General features: G+C 38.0%; 1 pseudogene across 1 annotated transcript in view; it reads left to right on the top strand.

The window, feature by feature from the left end:
* Positions 1-442: 442 nt before the first annotated feature.
* The window catches only part of LOC150097137 (lysophosphatidylserine lipase ABHD12 pseudogene), a 34,575-nt pseudogene continuing 12,751 nt past the window's right edge, over positions 443-22,266 (top strand). Inside the window, exon 1 of the transcript XR_016549676.1 lies at positions 443-487. The product of XR_016549676.1 is annotated as a lysophosphatidylserine lipase ABHD12 pseudogene (transcript). The remainder of the gene's footprint in view (positions 488-22,266) is intronic.

Raw genomic sequence — 22,266 nt, 5'->3', positions numbered from 1 at the left:
ACGTTACTTTAATATAATTAAAATCTTGAAGAAAGAAAAAAAAATACCCGGTATTCTTTTGTAGGAAATTAGTATCACCCCTGAACTTCTTACCCCTTCCCTAATTCTGAAAAGCAAGTAAACTTATTCCACTTGCCATGACAATCAAATAGGTCATGAAACAGGTTTTCCCGTAACGAAAATAGCTGGGCAGTGTAAGTGTCTCTCGAGAGACTTCTGCAGGGACAGCCTTGTTTCTTAGTTCGGTACATTTAATTTCCTTCGTGCTTTTATTTCAAAAGTCTTAATATACGGTTTTAAATACAAATAATTTAATTATGTTTATTATAATTGTTCTGTGTACGAAATGCAGGCCTTGAAGCGCCACCATGCGTCTAGCGATACCAAAGCATTTTCACGAAGCCTACTTTCACTTTTAAGGAGAGGGAAAAGTGGAATTTGTTAGTTGTGTGTTGTATACGGAAGTGTTTGGATTTTCCTTGTACAGGTATGTAATTTTCCTCATCTTGTAGGAAGTGATTACTAAGCATAAAACTTTTTTTTTTTTCCTCACGCGTTCTTTTTTTTTTTTCTTGTTGAACACGAGGTTTTTAGGTCTTCTACCGTAAAGACGATATTTTTGTTCATTAAAACTAATCGTTTGGCTCGTATTGCAGTTCCGTCAAAACCGGGCGTTAGCCGTAGGCTTAGTGCATGCTTCATTTTTCTTTTCATCTGCACCTGTAAAGGATGATCGAGTAGTGTGTTTTCACGTGAGTTCCGTTTTGATTTGTAAATGTTCTTGTTCTGCCCGGCTCTGTTGTATAGTACGTGTAAATAAGAGCTAATGTATGTCTAATAAGATGCAGCGAAAAATGGCATCCTGTGGCAAAGAAATTAGTGGAAATCATCAATGGCTCACGTATGTTTTATCGTCATGTAAGTTATTAAATTCTGTGTGCTTAAATCTGTATTTTTGAGTACGTGAATCTCTCTACCTTTCAGCATTTCGGCGTATGGATTAATGACGAAACTATACTTGGAACCGAACACCTTAAATATCAAGTGCATAGTTCTTTATAGAGAAGCAGGTAATATCAACATTTCATACAAATAGTATGAATTTGCAATATAAAATTGTGCCGAATATAATATTTCTTTTAGTAAACGTGTAGTTGGCAGTTAATGCTATTGGAATCTCATCGCTCGATAACTTTGTTTTGTAACCAGCTAGATCCACTCAACATTATTATAAGTAATAAACGGAACTTGTGCATTGCTTAAAATACTATTCAAATTTAATTTCGCGAGTTATGAATTCTCTACAAACATTGCTACTTTTTTTTTTTTGCATGCGACTAATAAGTATGGTTATGAACTCCAGCTTTAATATTAGAGCTGAATTTTCTGCTTAACATTTCGCATGGTTTATAAATCGTTCTTGGTTGTAAGGCTATTGTGTGATCAGCTTCCTTGACATATTTTTTATGCTACAGAATAGTAGCAAAATGCTCGTTGGCAATTGTTTCCTTTTGCGTAGAGCAACCGCTTTAACGCTGAAAAGCATGTCTTAAAACAATTGTACGTATCAATTGAATGAGTCAGGACGTCTCCTGAATCTCTCTGGCTTTCTTACTCGTGCCAAGGTAGGAGGAATGTGACCGTGAGTGAGGCATTTAATCGATTGCGTGCAGTTTGTGCTATGTTTCTTCCTCACGCAATACTTGTAGGAAGGAATTAACTGCGTGCTGTCCATCCGATTCGCGGGACGAAAATCCTACCTCCCTTATCAGACCGGCTGATTCAGTTGAACGTCTAGGAAATTCGACTTGGATAGAAAATTCCAGTTGGTTTAAGTGTCATATTAGAAGATGCTCTACGTAGACAAGGGCTTACATTACGCTTAATGTTTTAACCTAAAGTAACTTTCTCATGATTTACCTTTTTTGCTATTGATTGAACCTACAAAAATATCTTCCACTTCTTGGTTTTTTTTTTTTTTTTTTTTGGAAGATTTGTCCTCTAAACCATCCGTCGTTGCATCCTCTTCAATCCTGGCCCTTAATCCGTCGTCTATTAACATTCCAAGATAATTAATTGGCTTGATTTATTCGCTATTAATTTTGAGCTAAATAGCTGATTAGCTATTATCCTAAACTTTTTATCTGGCATGGGTAGAGCCATATTGGAGAAGGTAAACAAATGTCTAAATTCGTATGGAGAAGGAAGTGACGTCTTTAATCATTACGATAATTAACTGTCTTCCGGGTAACGTTCCCAAATGAGAATCGCTTATTTTGATTTCTTGCATTTAGAAATTCCTTTTGAAGTTATGTGAAAGGGTTGTCATTAAATTTCATTTCCTGGTCCAAACTTCCCAAGTTGGGAGGCGGATACAATTCGCATTCACGCCTCACTTCAGAACGACTACTGTACCCATAATGCTTGCGGCGAAATAAACATAGCGCTGAATACCTACCAAGAAATCAAAGGTGGTTTTTGATAGGAAACATGGCGGCAAATTCATTTTTAACTGTAGAAAGGGGAAACGGTTTAAATTTTTTTCGGAAGGTTTAATGTGGGACAGTCGCTTTCGGCTTAGAAAGCTACTTAAGCAGATTGCATACTCCTAATTTCATTGTCATTAGAATAATCTCCCAATATTGATCTTCACTTGCTATCATTACGGACTAAGGGATTTTGAGAACACCAAACTGACTATAGATGCAAGTTATCTGTATCTCAGGGCCGTACTTCCATTTTTCGCTAGTGCTCCAGGGGCCCCTTGCCCCGTTTGGGGCCATTAAAATTGTCCCTAATTTTCCGGGAACCCCGGCTCAGCTAGTCTCGTGCGCCAGTGCATAAGTTCAACCCTGCTCACGTAAAACTATAGCAACCAAGAAAAGTTCTCTCATTCTATGAAATTGATGCGCCGGAAAACCTTCGTATTATGAAAATTCTGAAGATCATTCATAGAGGGTTTGCGCCATTAAAAGTATCAAACACGATGGGGGAGGAGCGGGGAATGGAAATTCATTGAACCAAAAGGAACGCTTTTAACCGCACGAATAAATCTCGTAGAAATTATGTATTCATCTATCCGGATAGTAATTTCTTCTCTTTGGAGATATTTTCCGAACGATTTACCCGAGTTAAAAGCTCCTCAGTTGTTTAAGTGGGATAAATATTTTACTAAAAATATCTGGAATAATTGATCAAGATAAGTTCTTCGGATTCAACCCTGCACCGAGCGAAGAGGTTCATCTAATGACTCTTTTTTTAATACTAACTTTCGAAGTTTCAGTAAATGACTTCACAAATGCTAAGAGGTAAGAATTTATGTCGGATGTTTCTCAGCCCGTGCACGATGGAAAATTTTGTCCAAACTGAATTAAAAAAAAAAAAGCCGGCCAGCTAAGAAATGGCGCCGTACCTTCAATCTGATTTGCACTACATTAGTTTGATATCGGCTACTTAACCTTTTCTCAAGTAACATTTGCTATTCCGTTTTGCTAAACGAGCTTAATTCTCGAAATTTGCTTGTCTCATCTATTAATGCAATAGTGCAGACGTTTTAACGAATTTAATTCATCCCCCCTTAAACCAGTCTACTTTGCACAATCAAAATGCTCTCGAATACCCTATAAACCATCTCGACACGTTCTCATTATTCCAACAGTCTTATTTTCACTGTCTTGCCTTTCCACCACCCACTTTCCCCACCTCCTTCAAATCTTACGTCCTCTCCGATCGCTGAAGTGACATCGTTGCCATAATGCTCAGTTCTAAATGCCTTAAACACTTTTGCTATGTTATGGATTAAATTGAACCGGGTCAGCGAAGAATTCGTGCATTAACACGCGCTATTTCATAATCCTGCCAGTTTGAATTGTCTCCATTGAGATCCATTTATCCTTGCCAACAATTTAACTTGAGTTGAACATGAAGAAAACCATAGACAAGTGGCTTTTGAGGACCAATGGATTTACTCATCCCCTATCTTCACTTAGTTTAATTTTTAAACTTCTGTCCACGAAATGGCTGATTCTCTCATCTCCAATGTAGTATTCGTACTACATGTAGTATTAACCTGAAGCCACGAGATGCGCATAAATTTCAAATGTAGTGCCCTTTTTAGCAGAAAACGTATGTTATGGTTCTTATACTATATAAGTGGCGCTTCTGTACTAGAAAATAATATACCATCCAGACCATGGGTTTAATATCCCCTTAAGCTGTAATAAGTCTTTTACATCCTGAGTATCAGGTGAGACTGGCACTTTAGGTCAACATCACTCCTGAGAATCTCTGTAGCATGTCTGTATCGACGATAGTCCTGAATGAACCTAAGGGTTTCCAACTGAAGACAAGTTAGTCGGTCTTCTGGAATTGCAGGTTCTTTCCCTTACGGAAAAAACTACCTTTTGAACTAGAACACGCAATTAACTACTTTAATGCACTCGGCGCCATGCTAAGCGTCTTCCGTTAAGCTCCTAAATTCTTCATCCCAAATTTAGATTCGAATCGTTTCTCAAACCGGAATAGTCTAATAACAACTTATTCATTGTTAGTTTAATTCTGAAGACGCATTACTGTACAAATTCGCATGTTGGGCAAAATAATTTGCCCTTTTGAAACATCTCTTCAAAATAGAGCTCACGTGAGTGGGTAGCCCCTCTCTGCAGGCTGTATAGTTCTGCATCTCGCTGTGGCAGAAATGTAGTGTCTGGACTTTAGTAAAATTTATTTCAGAACAGTTAAAGGCCTGAAATGCTTGGTCGCGAGAGCAAGAAATGAGAATCCTTGTATTATACGGTACAGTCCTGATCTAATCTCCAGTTTCCAGCTTGTATGGAAATGTAAGCAAAGGTATTTGCTCTGAAACGCTTGAGCAACACCAATTGGCTTGACGAATAGTACTACGGTTATAGTTCGCCCACCGATTAGAGATCCTTCGACACTTCTGCGCATCTCAGAAATAGGAGAATCCATTCCGAAAATAGGGTAATCAGCCCATATTGTGGGATGAGTTTATTACCGGTCGGAAAATTAACTTATGATTATTGTAGTTAACTATGTTGCTTGTATAACAGTTGGAAAATGTTAAAGCACGTTATTTCGTGTGTTGGCGACCAATTCTTACGTCCTTCATTTCTTTCTCCCCTTCAGCATGAATCGACTATGCTTGACAAGACGCCAAGCAGAGACTTACAAACGGTGGGCTGTGTTACATCTTTATTACGTAACGTTCTTCTGCGAGTAATGCAAAATTAGGGAATGAACTCAATCTGACGTCTTGCAATGCTATGTGAATCCCATTCCCGAAAGAGTCAAACCTATAATCTTCTAGTATGTGCCATCAGCGAGGGTTAGGATATCAAAATTCTGCTGTAGATTAGCGTATTTCGTCTATGGCCGTAATTTCAAATTTACCACGGGAATAAAAAGGCTTTAGCTGATTTCTTTTTTATATATCGCAAAAAGCATTCGTTTCTGCAGTATGATTCAAACTATCCTTATGGGCAGGAGACTGGAAATGCTACTCACTTGGCCAGCCAAGCAGCAGTAAATCCTTATTTTGTAAGTCAAGAATCGTGTTCTTTCCATATGATCTGCACCAACTATGCGTTTGCATTAGTCACATCGGCATATCTCAATTCTCGCCAATTCGGCATATTTGACAATAAAGAGCTTAATGCTCGGACATTAAGGCTTTGTTAAAATTCAACATTAATGCAATCTAAAATACTGGCCAACATGGCTTTGTGTAATATTACGTTAAAGGAACTTGTGGAATTGAGTTTTCACTCCTTTAAGATTCAATTATGGAATTTTCATGCTTAAATGGAATTCCAGTTAATCTTAACTTTTGAAATTACCCAATTGTAAAGAACCATTTGAGCAAGGAACATTTACTCGAATAAGTATTCTACCCTACTTATTGAAAGCCTTGCAGTGCTCACTACGGCTTAATTTCGCATTAAGTAGGCGTTCAACTACAAATTACTGAAACTTCCCGTTTTGTAATCCATGGAATCTTCTGCACGAGTGGCCATGGGATTCTACTACTTTTCAACAGATCCACTTGCTAATTTCAGAATTCAAATGACTCGGTTTCGTTGTAATGCCGCTAAGTGCGCACAAATTCAAATACCCAGAAGCAGAATTCCATGTGAGGTGGAATTAAACGTTTAAAGTTATGGTTTAGTGGATTCTTCACTTCTGTTGCAACTGCACCACGTTAACTAGCCTTGCGCTTCAGTTCGAGTTAATCATGCATGAATGTAACTTCCTTCAGAAAGTTAATGCTAGCAGATTAATATTATGTAGCGCACTCCAATGATATTAAAGACGCGGCTTTGAAAACAGGCGATCGTTAGTCAAGGTGTACTACTGGAAGATGACTATTCATGTAGAATAGTTCTCTAGCATTTGGTGCTTAAAATGTTTTATTTTTAAGCATTTTAACTCCTATAGGAAGAGGTCTAATATATTGTGCTTTTAAACTGCTTTTGTTCCTACCCTATATTTCTGACCTCATTCAAAATATTGGAAAAGGATAATGTGGCAAAAAAGATCCTTGTGGTCTTCTCTCGCGGGAAGATTAGGGACCTGTAGACTAAGTCTTGAGGTGACTGAGTTTTTGTAGGGTATAGTATTCATGACCTGGTTTAGGGGAGTAAAATTTGGTAAATTTGTTTCATGCGTTTTGTCGGAATGAAGCCTATTTCAGGTGCAGCCCCCCTTCTGAGGGGAAAAAATAGCTCTACCACCCCGTCTTCAGTTTCTGAACAGGATATGAAGTATCTGCGTGCGAGTAGATTTAGAGTAGTAGGCTGAACACTAATGGAGGACCCAAGAAAGCTGAAATCCTGTTTCCATTTCAAGAGACTTCAAAGAAATCTGGAGTTGTAGTGCCTAATCTAGGATCATCCTTTTCAAAGGATCCGATATTGGTAACTTGATGCCAGTGGAAAACCTACTGCTTCAAATTTTTCTATAGATCTAGTTGTCCCAGTTAAAGCCCACAATATCGAATTATAGAGAATTCTAATGTGTCGTCTACAGCTAGATTGTAAAGCATCTAGCTAGGCAGTTGTCCTGAAAATTGTATGGTAGTGTTTTTGTATAAAACTTTCTGCGCACATACTTCATGGAATGCTTGGTCCAGACTGGGAATCCACTGCTCAACTGAATGCCATACACACGCCAAGTTGGTATCCCAACTTGGCGCTAACAAGACATCGTTCTAGATTATACTTAATACAAAACCTTCAGTTAGAACCTGCATTATTAACGTGCTTTTTTTTTTTTTTTTTTGCATGGAAAAAAGCACTTTGGATGGGAATACCTTGGGTTCGAGTCCCGTCTGACCTAAACCTTTTAATTAGGTGTTTCAATCAAATGGATCAGTCAGTTATTAGGATGTGGAGGGTTCCCCAAAAACCGGTCAGAACCGTATTCTATCTTGGGATATTAAGATAATGAGAATTAATCGCCCTGTTCTAATTTGGGTATTATATGGAACAACTTCAAATAGCATTTCCTGACATTGCTGAAACCTCTCAGCAAACCGAGGTGGTGCAAGGCTTCTGTTGAATTCGAAACTTTACTATCGAATTCAGTTTAGTTGAGGTATGTCTTTTTGCCATGTGCCCTCCAGCTTTTCTAGGGTTAATATTAAGGAAACCTAGAATCGGTGTGCCCTTGAAATTTATCGCAACTCCTGGCCTTTGTTACACTGGAGACAAAGGAATTCAAAGTTTGTCTACTGGAAACCCACAGACATCTTCGTGCAGTTTCTGTTCATAACCTTGGCAAGGAAGTAGGAATTTTCAAAATTAAGGATCACCTGAAAAAGGCCTCATCATTCCAACAAAACGGAGAGATACGAGAAAACCCTTTTACCCACCACATTATCTTGCATCAGAGGCCTGCTCAATCTAAAATGACGCGATCAGAAATCAATAATACTAAAGTTTGACCTTCCCTAGTGAAATCAGACTGCCTGAATCCTCTTTCCAGGTGTTCAATCTCCCTTCAGTGTGATGTCTTTGGCTGTCCACTCTTTTGGACAATAGATAAGCACGATATACTTCAGACCACAATCAGATAAAAGATTGCTACTCAAATGATTACTTTGAAGCAGTTAAAATGTTAGAACCTGCAATAAACAGGTCAGCACAACTTGAATACCGTCCCTTGTTTTCCCCTCAACGCGATCTAAATAACGCAGAGGGCAAACCTCTAGCTTCCTCTGTATGTGCTTACTTGATTTTCGAATGTACCATTTGGGTGCTTAGCTGACTGCTAAAGCCTAACTTTAGATGACTAACGTCGACACGTCTGTTTCTTCCAGAAACGTCCTTAACCCTTCATTTTTCAAGCGTAATATGCTGATTTCCAACTGCAAAATAAGTCTTTAGTGGATAATCTTGAATCCTGTAAAAGTTTAAACCTGAACATTAAATGCATATTTAAGTGCGGAATATGCTTGCAGTAGTTCTCTATGCCTTGAACAAACCTCTTTAACCGCGAGGATTCAATTTCCGCCACTTTTTACTAACCCAAAATCTGAATAACTTCTTCTTGCACACAAATTACTAGCTCCTCCTGGCTGCTGTAGAAAAGTAGTTTTTGATCTCACGAAGACTCGCAGGCCTTACGCACTTTAGCAAAGCGATCACATCTTGGTTCAGCTAACACAATCCTTCCTGTTAGTCATGTATGAAAGCAACACTTTGCAAATAACTTTCACCTACATAAATGTGACAAGAAATTTGATATTTGCTAATGTAAATGATCATCTTAAGCAGTTCGTTACACTTAGAACAGACTGTGCTGCTTTTGTCGATCCCATCAGAACAAGTAGTACGAAATACTTCGCCTTTTTGGTTTGAAGTTTCAGTGATTTGAAGAGGATGCCATTCAAGTAAGCTAAGACTTAGCTTTTTGTTTTTCAATGTGTGAAGATCAATGATTGCAGACGTGCATTTTAAGTGAGCACTGTTGGACAGTCTAGGTATCTTAACGATGGCGTCTTTCCGTTAAGCTTGTTTTTAATGATGCCTACCAGTCTTCAGATATCTGGATGGCGAAAGGGGCACGGGGGAAAACACCTCACAAGCTCGTTTACAACGAAATCGTAGATCAATGCTGGAACTATTCCCAACGTACTTTGATTTTGCGAATACCAGCTGATCACATGCTAATTAATCTTTCATGGCAAAAATGGCTTCACCAGATATACTAATTCCAATGAAAGTTATACAAAAAGTTTGAATCTGTTTATCTTGCACTGAGTTTCTGCAGCAAGCCCGATTCTTGAAATGACTGGAAGAGGTCTGAAGTTCCGGATTATGTGAATCCCTAGCATGCTCACAGTACAAATGCACTACAGGTTCCCCTAACTTTTCGTGTAAATCAAAATTGCAATCGGGTGAATGCTGGTCTTGAAATTCACGCTTATCATTCAGGGAATGAGGTGTCATTGAAGTCTGACTAGCGGAATAATGAATTACTGACCATTTAAAACTATAAAATCATAAACTATAAAATTAATCATACAAATACAACATTTATTTTACAAATGATATTTTATCTTTTTCAATTTAGCTACTTGAATACAAAATCTACCCTACGGTTCTTTATGAACTGGTCAATAACATAGTCATAAAAAGTTGGTTGTGACTTAATTTTCACAAGCAACACTCACACTTGTAAAGGCTGGTTGAAGCTCACTGGCTAGAGCTACGTTGACTGCGTATGGCCTGTGTTTCAGCAACAGTGAGACGACGTGAAATGGCTATGGTAACTTTGACTAGACGAGCAAGCATCGGCCTTCGATACACAATGCAAAGCTCAATTATTGCCGCGCAAGCTTAAAACGTCTTCTGTCTACGAAAATAAAAGCCTAAATGGAATGCTTATAAATGCATGCATTTATTAACAAATAAATAGTACTTCTTTCTCAATTAATGAGCTTGTGCAGCAAGCATGGAGAATTCGCCACAGATTGCTATAGTCTGTCAAGGTAATTATGGCATCTACTTAATTCGCTTACATACACTTCAAAATCGATGTCTAAATCCAATTGCCGAATTGACCAAGAATTTCATCGAAGCAATCATACGTTGCGAAGTGTGGCGAGGAAATGAGACGGCAGTTCTATCTTCCAAACCACCGCGGAAAATAAGTGGCTCATGTGAATTAAGTGTACCTTCTGAGTTGCTATTGATGCTTCTCGATCAAAAGCATCTGCATTAAACCTGGTGTAGATCTTAAAGTTGACTGCCTGGCAGCTGTTAACTAAGCCTCTACAACATTTTGGTAACTTCAGTGTGAAAGGCAACTTTCCGAAGTCTTTAACGCTACGTCACTTTTTTATCCTCTCACTATTTTAACAGTAAAGATGGCTTAATTTCAAAGCCAACAGATATCAGGAAAAAAAATGAGGTTCTAAAAAACGTGTACTTCATCTTTCCGAGTAGCAAATGCCGGTTTTTCTAGTTGCATTTGTTTACAAAATTTCCTTATAGACAAGCGCTGAAATATTCACAATCCTCTTACCATATCTGGCTGCCATCTCAAATATCAATTATTTACTTCCTCGTCTTTGCCACTCGCTGTGGCGTTAGTGGGCCACTGACCTCCAAGCGATAGAATCGCCAATATCCCCAAGTAAACACTCCCTTTCACCTGAGTTTTCATTGCAGTTGCCACTAACAAGCTGCGTTTCATTAATCCATCCAACTACGTGGCCCACATACGGCCCATCTCCGCTGTTAAAACTAATTATTTCCCTTTTTTAAGGATAGGATCCCCTCGGTTACCTAATAGGCTGATATTAACGATCTTGGGGTTAAATTCTTAATTATTAACCCAGTATAACTTGGATAGGATTGGAATATGCTAATTGCTATCCGCATTTATCTGAATCAGTTAGAAAAAATTCCCCCCCTGCCTGGTTACAAAATTCTTTAATTCTTGACCCGAATATGTGAAGTATCTTCGAGACTAGGCTATTTGTATATAGAAGCTGTTTTACTTCGTATCAATTTCCAAACTCCATTATGCAAAACAACCTCTACGTTTTTACTTTATGGAATATAAGGAGTGACTAAGAGAAAATAAGTTCACCTGAAGAGGAAACTCGCCACAAATTTAACTAAGACAGTTTGATGTGATTGGCATTGCTGTGCTTGCCTGTTTTGGATTGTTTGAATCATTTGTGGCGAGTTTCGTACTCAGTGAATTTAAAATTTTGTTAACGTTAGCTTCATGTTTGTCTGGAGTCCCTCTTAACCAGTAATTTCTATATTTCGCTAGTCCCATCTTACTGAACGAAGTTCCCTCCCATCGCTGCGAGGTTACTGATACTTAAAGCATAGACGATAGCTCTGAGTGGAAGTGCTAAAACTTGCTCCCTTTTTTGGATCTATGTGGGGTGAAATTGGCTGTTCTTTGATACTTAGTCCAAGTGTCACTTTGAATGAGATGCACTTGATTCCACTTTCAAAAGCATCGCACAGCATTTTCGTGTATGGCGCAATCCCCCAAAAATTGTCACTACAAAAATCTGTTCGCAGAATCGCTGTATGAATTCCCTTCACCTGATGTTTCTACATCAGCTGAAGGGCAAGTTTGCAAGTCATTGGTTAATCAAGTATTCACTATTCAGTAGGTACAATCAAGAAAGCAGTCGCATTAAGTTGCTCTACCTTCTGCTTTGTAGTTGAGTGGAGCTCTCAGCTTTTATAATCAATCTGTTTAGAATCCTACTGTAGTTGTTTTAGTAAACATTACCTTGATGGACCTGTGATTTCGGTCAGGATTTCTCCATGACTGCAGGTAGTAAAGAGTAGCTTTTCATCCAACCTTAAGGCTGGTCTTCCGGATTTCCTTTTGGTATCTATCAATTTGTTACTCTGACTGTCCATCTGATCTCTCATTCTGGCGAGATGTCCTGCCCATCTACTTTTGCTATTGTAGATTGCTTTTATTATATCTGAGTCCAGACTTCTTGATTTGTCTTATGTGGTCTAATTTTATTTATATTGTACATTCTTTTAAAGTTGTTCCATGTTTCACTGCCGTAAGTTAATCCTGGTAGGATATGACTAGTGAAAAGATGGGCTCTTATTTCTGTTTTGGTGATTGATTTTATTTTGTTGAAGGCTATCCAAGCAGCTTTTTTCTTGCTATTTTTGATGTCATCCATTTTTATGGACTGTCTGAGGTAGATGTAATCAATTTTTTCGATGGTGTGGGATTCTAGAGTGATTGTGTATAATCTTTACAGTATTCGTTTTTCATCCATCTTGTTTTGTTCGGATGTATTTCCAATCCAACTTTTTGGCAGTTTTGGCTTATCATTCAGCATTGATTCTAAAAAAAAAAAAAAAAAAATTAGTTTTAATCCTTTCTCAGGGCTGATAATATTCCATTAAACCTCCATGAATTGATTCTAATAGTTCGGGGGGGGATATATTACTGCCACATTGTCGGCGAATAAGAGGATATTTAACATTTTCACCATCAATGCTTATTCCACCTTTTATATCAGGTTTTCGAATGATGCTGTCCAGAGTAGGTGGAAAGAGATTAGGTGATAGTACATCGCCCTGACGTACTCGAAGTTCATTTTAATCGGGTGATTGAAAAGAGTGATTTGTTGTGCTGCCTTTATAGATATCTATGAGCTTTATGTTATTTCTACTCCTTATTCTATTAACGCAGTATTCCAAGCTTGATATTCAACAGTATCAAATTCTTTTTTAAAAAAATCTAAAGACAAAGTGGAATCTGGTATTCTCTGCATCTTTCTATTGAGTAATAGTTTGAATGTGGTCTATTGTCAGTTTTTTTTTTTTTGAAACCTGCCTGTTCTGCAACTATTTTCGTTTGCAGGGTTGTATTCTGTTCAGGATGACTCTGGCGAATATTTTCCTAAGTTTTTCTATCTTGCGATAAGACAGATGGGTCTGTAATTACGGTCTTCATTACCTTTTTTATGCAGAATTAGTGAACATTACAACCTAAAATGCTATTTAGTTATTTTAGGGTTTCAAGCAGTATATAAAGTCCTTCCGGTTTCCCCAAATGGTAACTAACGTGCTATGAGTTCCAGGTTTTTCGCGGATGGGACTGTCAGTGTTACAACGATGGGTCAATCTTTTCTCTAATTCGGGAAAAGATTCCTATCACCAAATGAGGACTGCAACATCGGATGATCCGGAGATTAAACATTTATTCCATAATCTGGAATACTGGATTTAGCAAAAATGGAATTTTACAATTATAATCTTGTCTACATTGGTTTAACTGTTTTCTTATTAACTGAAGGCTGAATCGTCCTTAATTACAACCGAGGCCGATGTCTTGCAGAATGATGTACCCGTCTCATTAAAGGCGTAATCCCTGCCTGCTTCCCTCATTAATAAGAGGGCTTTCAATTAAAATAAGGATCATGTCCTACATGGGAATCGAATATGGTTCTTTCTCGCCGACAGCCACTCGCTGTAGCGACGCTCAGAATTGCAATTACTGATAGTCAAGTAAGGATGAAACGGAGTTTGGATTCTTAGAGCGATAAGACTAGTTTAAGCCTTTAAGCTTGTATCCTCTACTCAAGTTGCTATTGCACAAATAAGCAACTAATGCTATTGATCATTACTGAGAATTTGCATAAGTCTGATTTCTCATCTTCCTCTAAGAGCAAGTGCTACTACTCATGATACTACTCTACCATAACTAAATCATTCGAATACAATAATTACTGCTATTGACGTGTAGAAAATTTCAATCTTATTTCAGTGTTACTCCTATATTTTTGTTGCCGTGTGACATTTCCAGGCCTCGATTGAGTTCTCATCGTGGGAGTCACTGACCAAAACTATCGTACCTTTTGAAGACCTTCAGTGTTGAAGCGCTCACTACGCGCCATGTGAATTTCGAATTCACCTTATTCATGATTTTTATATACAGCAATCCCTCGATTAGTGCGTCTAATGCGTTCTTAAAAACAGGCGCATTAATCGAAAACGCACTAATCGAATATAATAACCTATGAGAAAAAGTAATTTGTTCCTGAAATTTCTTTTTTGATTCTTAATTTTCTTTATAAAAGAATTAAGGTATGAGTCAGGGTCTAGTTAAAAGAACACCATGAAGCTGAAAAACAATAAAACATTCAGAATATGAAGTTTATTTTACTTCTTAACAAAGAAGTAAAATTTCAAGTTTGAAGACATCTTGTTTCTTTCTTTCATACCGTCAGTATGGCCCTATTGCCTCTTCTGCAAGCTTTGCTGCTTCTGTTCATCAGGGTCGGCCCTACGCATTGCTGCTTTTGTACGAAATACTTCTATTGTACGAAAAATTTCAAATTGTTTCTGTAAAATCTTTTGGCTGACTATCAGTGGTTAAATTTTCTTCGGGATCTTCCTGCTGTGCATCTAAATGTAGCAAGTCGGAATCGCTCAAATCTTCAGAATGAGATTTAATTAACTCTTGCCTTTCTCACTGAAGGGGAGAAAGAATGATGTACGAATTGGTCGCCAACACGCGAAATCACGTGAGTTATAGATAAAATTTCACAACAGTTATACAAGCAAAATAGTTACCACTTTAAAACCTACAATGATCATAAAAGAAGGAAATTTTCTTACGTGTAATAATAAACCACTCTTTCCAGAAGACCGATTGATTACCCTATTATCGGATGGATTCTCGTTTTCGTGACATGTGTTGAAGGGTCTCGAATCTGGGCGTACTATAGCAGACGACATAAATTTTGGCAGAAAAAATTTGGAACATAGTGTACATGGAAGTAGTGTAGAGTATGCCATTAAAAATAACATTTGTAAAATGTTTTAAATCTAACTAAATTATTTCATTCTGGAGTGATTTTTTTTAAAACGGTTAGCCATAAAAATGTTAGATTTTAAAAATGTATATAGGCGCACTAATCGAATTTGGGTATCGAAAAAAAAGATGCATTAATCAAGGGTTACTGTAGTTCCTAGGATGACCTCGTTCTCCCTGTAGAACAATTTTGCTATATCTGATCCGTCATATCGCATTAAGTTCTGCAGACCATTCAATCTGTCCTCATAACATTCCCGAGTCCTGGGACAGTTATTCGCATCTGCATTATAACCAGGTGATTAAATGTACACATTCGAATGTGGCCTTTTATAAAGTTGTTATAGGCTGCATTTCTTTGATTAGCCTTATGTAATGGAACTATCACTTATTCTTCAGGGTTCTCCATATCATGGCAGAAATTTTCTGGATTTGTACAACTGTCCTCTGAACTTCAGATCCCTCGACACAAAGTTCTCCCAATATAAACCTCATTCCTTTTCTGGAAAAGACTTGGCAACATTCGAAGTCTCTCCCCATTCTTCAGCATAACTACTCAAATGTTGCAACATCGGAAATTCGTGACATTGCATTCCTTACTTGAGCATCGGCAAAAAAAATCCTTTCAAACTTTAAAATAGAACTGAAATCTTCCAAGAAGAGTGCCCACTAATCACTTTTTCCCAGATACTGCGCCTCCTTACACAACTTGCTATCAAGCATCCTTGCAATCAGGTTGCCAACGGACAATCCATTCCCATCCTGCTTAATTTCAACAGTATCATGCGATTCGTTATCAGTGCTTTGGCAAAATCCAGATAAATCGCTGTATAATCATCTACACTAATAACTGTCTTATACGATGGGGGCTGAAAAGTGGTGGTAATCACCATGAAGGAATTGAGGTAGAACCATGTAACTTGCACATTATTCTACATATTTCCACGAAGTGTTATACACTTGTTACAATGCATTGTTACCAAATCGCCGACCTTTATTTCCATGCTTTCTCTCGAGAAAGATCCATTATCAATTCATTCATAAATTTGTCTTGGATTCTGCCTCAGGGCTGCCATATTTTCCTTTCCACTTTTCTAGAACTACTTGTTGGCATACCCTTCACTTGAACAACCAAATGGAACACTACGAACTCTTTCGTATGTCCCCTGTAATGTATCCCATCCATTCCCCCACAGCCATAAGTGTTTTACGTAAAATTCAAACCATTCCCATTCTTGAAATGTCAATTTTCTGTCCTTGTTCAACACCACTCCTGAATCTCCACTGCATGAACTACACGAACAAAATACATCTGCAGAAAATGTGAATGTTTAATTTTTTCATCTCTAGCAACCGATTAGTCTTCATATTTATTCACCCTTTCTACTAGCAAACTAAGATTCTAGGGTTTGCTTCAGTCAACTTATGAATTTCTGCTTCCTCACAAGATTAAGCTGGCAATTAAAATCGATAGCTAAAAGATGTGAATCAGTACACAAGTCATGAACAACGTGCGCTATGTCGTCCACTCAACTATTTCGATCGGACATGGAGAAAAATCTGATTTGCAACCTCTATTAACAAGCATTAGTTCAAGCGAAAAACTAATTACAAGGTCTGGGAAGAACCTGAAGAATAAACTAGCGCTACATTTGCTTATTAATTTTCCAATCGATCGATTGTTGCTGTATGATGGCACTGAATTAGCATCAAATTCTTTCCTGTTTACCAGGAAAATCCAAATGAGATTCACTAATGAATCTTATTTGGTTAACTCTACTGGTTAATAATTAACCAGAAGAGATAAACATCTCAAGGTTTTAAATCTTGAATGAATTCAAACTATTCGAGAAGTATGTCGGCGTTATTGAAAGCTAACTTCGGTTCTAAAAACGTATTTTTGCAAATACAAGAATCCATCAGTGGAACAGGATGTACAATCGTAGTGCCATGCAAAATGTCATTGTTTTAAGTCGATTGGAACATCCTTGTAAAACACGATCCTATTTCTCACTTGAAGAGAAAGTATTCTTTTAGACAACACAACTGAATCAGCCACTACAGCAAAATTCCAAAACACTACTGGATTCAAGTGGACAAGCGGCACATTGAAATTCAACGCTCACGAAATTTCTTTAAATTTGACAATGTCAGTTGGCTTTTACAGGTCACCATTGTCCCAAATTGCTCCATTAGCTGCCAGTTTATTGACGATTAAAATATCGTAACAGGCAAGCAGATTCAAATCCTAATGAGATTAAATTTTTTTGTGGTCTCCAGTTTGCGTACAATTCTAAATCAGATCGTAAAGTCTGTTTTTCTTTATATAGAAACAAGGTTTTTACCTGTACAAATATTTGCCGTTAAAAGCAGCGGTGTAGGTTTACCTACATCTCAAAGGAACTTAATGTGCTACCGCTAATGATTTCATGGAATTGCTGACCAAGTTCAGGAATGTGAAATACTTAAGGATTTTCCTCTTGCAAATCAAAATGTTTCGCTGTCACGAGGAAGGATGAACTATCTTGATACACTTTTCGAGGTCACTTTTTCGCAAGAATATCTATAAAATCGCACACTAAATATTTTACGGGGAAACTTCCTTGCAACAGGGAAAAGCTATTTTAAAAATCTTAACATTCTCGCGTGCTTGCTCCTGAAGGAGCAGTTTAGCAACCAAGAACCTAATCATCCATCTGTTTAGGTTCCAAAACGTGAACTATATTCTTAATGCTTTTAAGGAAGAAAGTCTCTTCTGCCGGCTGCGCTTTTTTGAATGCAGCTCCTCGACATTTAGCAGGCAATGACTACGAATAGGCATTCATATTTGTTGAATCGAAATAAGAAAAATTTTTCAAAATAAAACATGCTCTCGTTTTGATAGATATCAATGAAGGAAATGGTATTCAGTTCTGGATAACAAAACTTCCTTTTTTTCTAGATTCATGAGTCCCACAGTCAAGTATATTGGACCTTCTCAAATATCAACTTAAATTTTGTATCTTTCTAAGAAATTTCTTATTAAATCCGTCTGAGAATATAAATCTCTTCTAGGTAATATAGCCACATGAATGTGGCAAGAGATTCTTTCTTCCTTCTCGGAAGGTCCCCCAACATGTTAGCAAGGGTAACTTAACCCAGAAATTCTCATGTTCATAAATTGACGCTGGTCATCTGAAATAATTAAACCAAATCCTGGAAATATCCGCATCTTTAATGATGGCAGTTTGGATACTTCACTGTAAAGCATACAGCTGGACAAAATACACGAGCTCTAATGTTCATAGCTTCTTTCATGGAAACTATCAATTCTTACTCCTTTCAAACAGAATATGAATTCCCAAACTGGTCCAATTAAGAAATTGACTACAATGTTAACTGTAACCAAACATTGGGTACGGCTCGGCCCTAAAGGAGCGGTGCAAAACTTCGATTACTTGTCTTAATTTGCAGTTCACTTGGAAAAAGATCCCCAGTCTACCAAAAAACACTGAAAAGTATACTTTAGTATGTCATGAGCTTTCATATCGATTCGTAAAGTAGCTTAAATTTTCTTGCCTAAGAAAATATTAAAATTTAATAAATTTTAAATGTTGAAGCATTCAATTTCTTTAGTTGTGGAACGCTATTCGACTTTTTTCATCCTGACAATGTTGGAAAATATTGGGTTTATGTATGATTATCTCGGCTACATGATTAACACATGGTTTCAGTTCATTTCGATCCTTCACTGCCAAAAGTTACTATCCTGTCAAATGACAGGATAGTAACTTTTGATTTATTAATCAGTCGAGTTTGAAGAAATAAGGTACAATGATTCGCCTATTCATTTAATGAATACTTAATGTCGTGTTGCATGAAATTGATATACAATATCACTCGGTAGTAATACAAACTCATCTAATTAGGCTTAGATTAAATTGATGCTAAGTGAAGTGACAGGCAATTAATACCGGCTAGAACTTTTTCCGCTGTTATTGCAAACACTGTTATTTGAAACTGAATCTTAGATTGCTTGATTGTAAGGAAATGTCAAATTTTGATTCCACCCTGAAAACTATACTGAATTAGCCCACCCATGGCACTTACTTTTTTATTCCGTTTTTACTTAGTCCAGAAACCCTTTCTCTTAGACACTCTTTCTGACCCTCAAGTAAGTGGGCGGTAGTCTCTCACTGAACGAGTTTCATGTGAAGATAAACCAGTTTCTCATTGGGAAGTTTAGCCCACAGTATAACGGTTCTGTGTTGCTAAAATATACGCATTCATTAACAAAAGAGCTTTGTTATCCTATAGCAGGCAAACCCATCATGTGGAAATTGCTTTCGCAATCGAGGAATGAAGATGAATACCTAGTAAGGCGTAAGGAAATATCTTCATTCTAACAACTTGAAGTTTTCGAATTGAATTTAATGGTGGATGAGCTAAGAGCGATCACTGTTCTGAATTGTTTTTTGAGTCCCACAAACGTGTCCCCAGACCTATAACATGAGTCCCGTATGTTAAATGAAACTGAGAATGATGGTTTCTTAAACCTGAAACTTGTAGCCTTGGGAGATGTGCTTTGAGTCTTCTCCACAGCGTGTAGGAAATGAAAGCAGAGGATGAAGTTTGGATTTGAACTGTAAAGTGGAGGGATTGTAGCGGCCAGTTTTTTTTCATAGTGCCTATGAAAATACCTCGGATGTAAAGTAACAACTGTGGGAAAGTGAGTGGAGGGAGGCGTTAAGGGAAGTAGTTTTAAGCAAACTACTCGTTTCTGTATACAATCGGCATTCTGAAAACTACGTTCCAAATGTGCAAACGGCATTCGAAGATGGCGGGTGGATTTGAGCTATATTAAGTATCTGGAGTTGAGCAGAAGACAAGTACTATTTGAAACGGGAGTACTAAGTTTGAGGCTGAAGAAGCTATAGGTACTTCGTTTGCTCATGACTAGGTAGACTGGATGTCGAGTTAACCCGAGGAAGAGAATCGGTCATCGTTCACAATGAGAATATTCTCAAGTGAGCGGAATAGAAATAGTCTATTTATAGAAATGAGAAGACTGCGTTTTGGTGGCATTAATCACTAAGTTATCCTCATCCCACTTGAGAATAGAAAGGCCCATTTGTTTAGGTGATTGATTAAAGATCTTGAAACAACACGAGTAAATTGAGCACTGATTTTGAAAATGAAAGTACTGTCGTGAATGCTGGGATACACGAGCATTGTGAAATCTGGAAGGAAACAATTGGCAATAACAGCAGTGAATGGCCAGATTACAAGCCTACAATTCACCCAAAGGGAGGGAAGAACACCATAGGATGGTAGCTTGGTAAGGAGGTCAGACTTGATTGAAGGCGCTAGAAATATCAATGACCACTTTTTGCTAGTTTTTCCATAGCATGCATCAAAGTTGAGTGAGGTTAGCAAGGTCTGTGGAACGAGAATTGCAGAATCCATATTGATCAAGTAGCGAGTGGTATAAATGTAACAGTTTCTGTTGATGACCTTTTCTTATTTCCTAGTGAAATTTCAAAGAAATGCTGTGTACAGTTCGTCCTTGGTTTGTGCAGGTGGAAAAACTGCCAGAAGGTCTTTTCTTTCCAAGTTTTTCCATTCCACATTGGGATGGAAGGGTAGAGGTTGTCTCACAATCTTGGCAAGTGAGCAGAAGACACGACTGCCATTAAGACAGAGGACAAGCTTAGTGCACTTGCTCTTAGTCTGCTTTGGTCTTTGCAGTTAAGTACTGTAATGCAGACGGAGTAAGGTTGGAGTTTGACTGCAGCCATTGGGCACGTTCCAATTTTTCGTTTGGACAGCTTTGACACAATTTTAACCAGTTTGGATAAAGGTTGAGGGGAGTTTGGGGTTAAACGCTGCTCTTTCTGAGAATTTATTAAATCAGAGCAGGCCATGGAAACAGTGCTATGTGCAACTCAAGTCATCCCAGTAGTGCCATGGGATACGAGGCTGTGAATGAAATGGGAGAAGGCTGATCAGTAGCATACAGTGACAAGGTTATGGTCATTTACCAAGAAATTTATCAGCGGTGTATTTAGAGAGGGAACTATTTGTGTTGGGAGAATGAAATGAATCTGGGTTTGTGGACAATTTGGGTTCATCTTCCTTACCAGCTTGGTCTGCAATTGAATGAAAGCTAGTCGGGTTATGAACTTTCAAATTGGAAGTCAAAGGCCTTGGCCGAGTGGTCAGCATATTTGCTATCCAGCCAAAAAGGCTGCGGGTTCGAATCCCACCGTGGGCATGGATGTTTGTCTAAAAGTCTAGTGGGTGGTAGATGGTAGTTTCGAGTAGGTACCCCCTCGATGAGACTTTGGACTCCCTGGAGGTGTTATATAATTCCGTTTGGAGAACGGTCAAGGCAGCAAATGAAGGCACAGTGGTATAGGAAGAACTTGAGACAGGGCAGATTATATAAAGAGAATTCCAAATCCAACTTTTTTTCTCTCGCATGGGATATCAGACCTGGTGAAGCACAATTTCTTTTCTTGCAGAAAGCATCAAAGATAAAGTTGAGACCTTGTACATGCTTGTTATAGTTGTTACTATCAACCATAATTGATATTGGAACTAATATCCCTGATATCTTAGGTCAGTATTACATTTTTTTTGTGTGGGGGTGGAGGATTTCGTTTGAATTTTTGTAGATGCACTAATTCTGGAATTTTTGTATTAGTCATGAGTATACAGCTGAAATACTTCCTCAGGCGTGAAACTATTTCACAATAGGACGAATAGTATTTGCAGGGAAGATATTATTTAAATACAGTACTATCCTGCTTTACGACGATTCGCCTCGTATGTCAATACGATGCCCATTTACACAAGACTAGTCTGAATCAGATCCACTCATGAGATTTAGCGATATGACGCTGCTGTGAATCGACAGATGTCGAGTATTCGTAAACCCAAGTACACAAATACTGTTTTTCTATAAACTATTGTTTTACTGTTAGTGGCAAATAAAATTCATTTGCCACTTAATACATTGCATGCTAAGACTAAAATTAACAGAAGCTGCAGGCCAGGCTTGCCTTGCACTACTGTTAGTTCTTAAATTAGGATAAACTTAACCCTAAATTTTGAAAATTGGAACTGGATGCCTACCGATTTCCAGAAGTTAGGATTAAAGCTATACCAACCCCTGATTTTAGCTGCTGAGAGTCGGTCCCGTCTTGTGATTCTAAACCCCAAGATTAGTTTTAAATGACTTCTACAGTGGTTTAGTGAGACGCTCGTTTAAAGCAGTTACTTAGAAGGCTGCTCTGCAGAGGGGAGCGGCTAATTGAAAAATTTCGATTAACGACTAGAATCAAAACTATCGGTGTTAGCCTTTTGGGCCTAAAGGGCGCTAGTCGAAGGGAATTTTTTTAGTAATTGAAGCTGAACAAGGGACACCGCAGAACATCAGAT

The sequence above is a fragment of the Typopeltis vanoorti genome, chromosome 17 (assembly GCF_054136105.1).
Source record: "Typopeltis vanoorti isolate ZY-2024b chromosome 17, IOZ_Tvanoo_1.0, whole genome shotgun sequence".
Classification (NCBI taxonomy): Eukaryota; Metazoa; Arthropoda; class Arachnida; order Uropygi; family Thelyphonidae; genus Typopeltis; species Typopeltis vanoorti.
The sequence above is the reverse complement of the archived record's forward strand: the minus strand, read 5'-3'. Positions and strand labels throughout refer to the sequence as shown.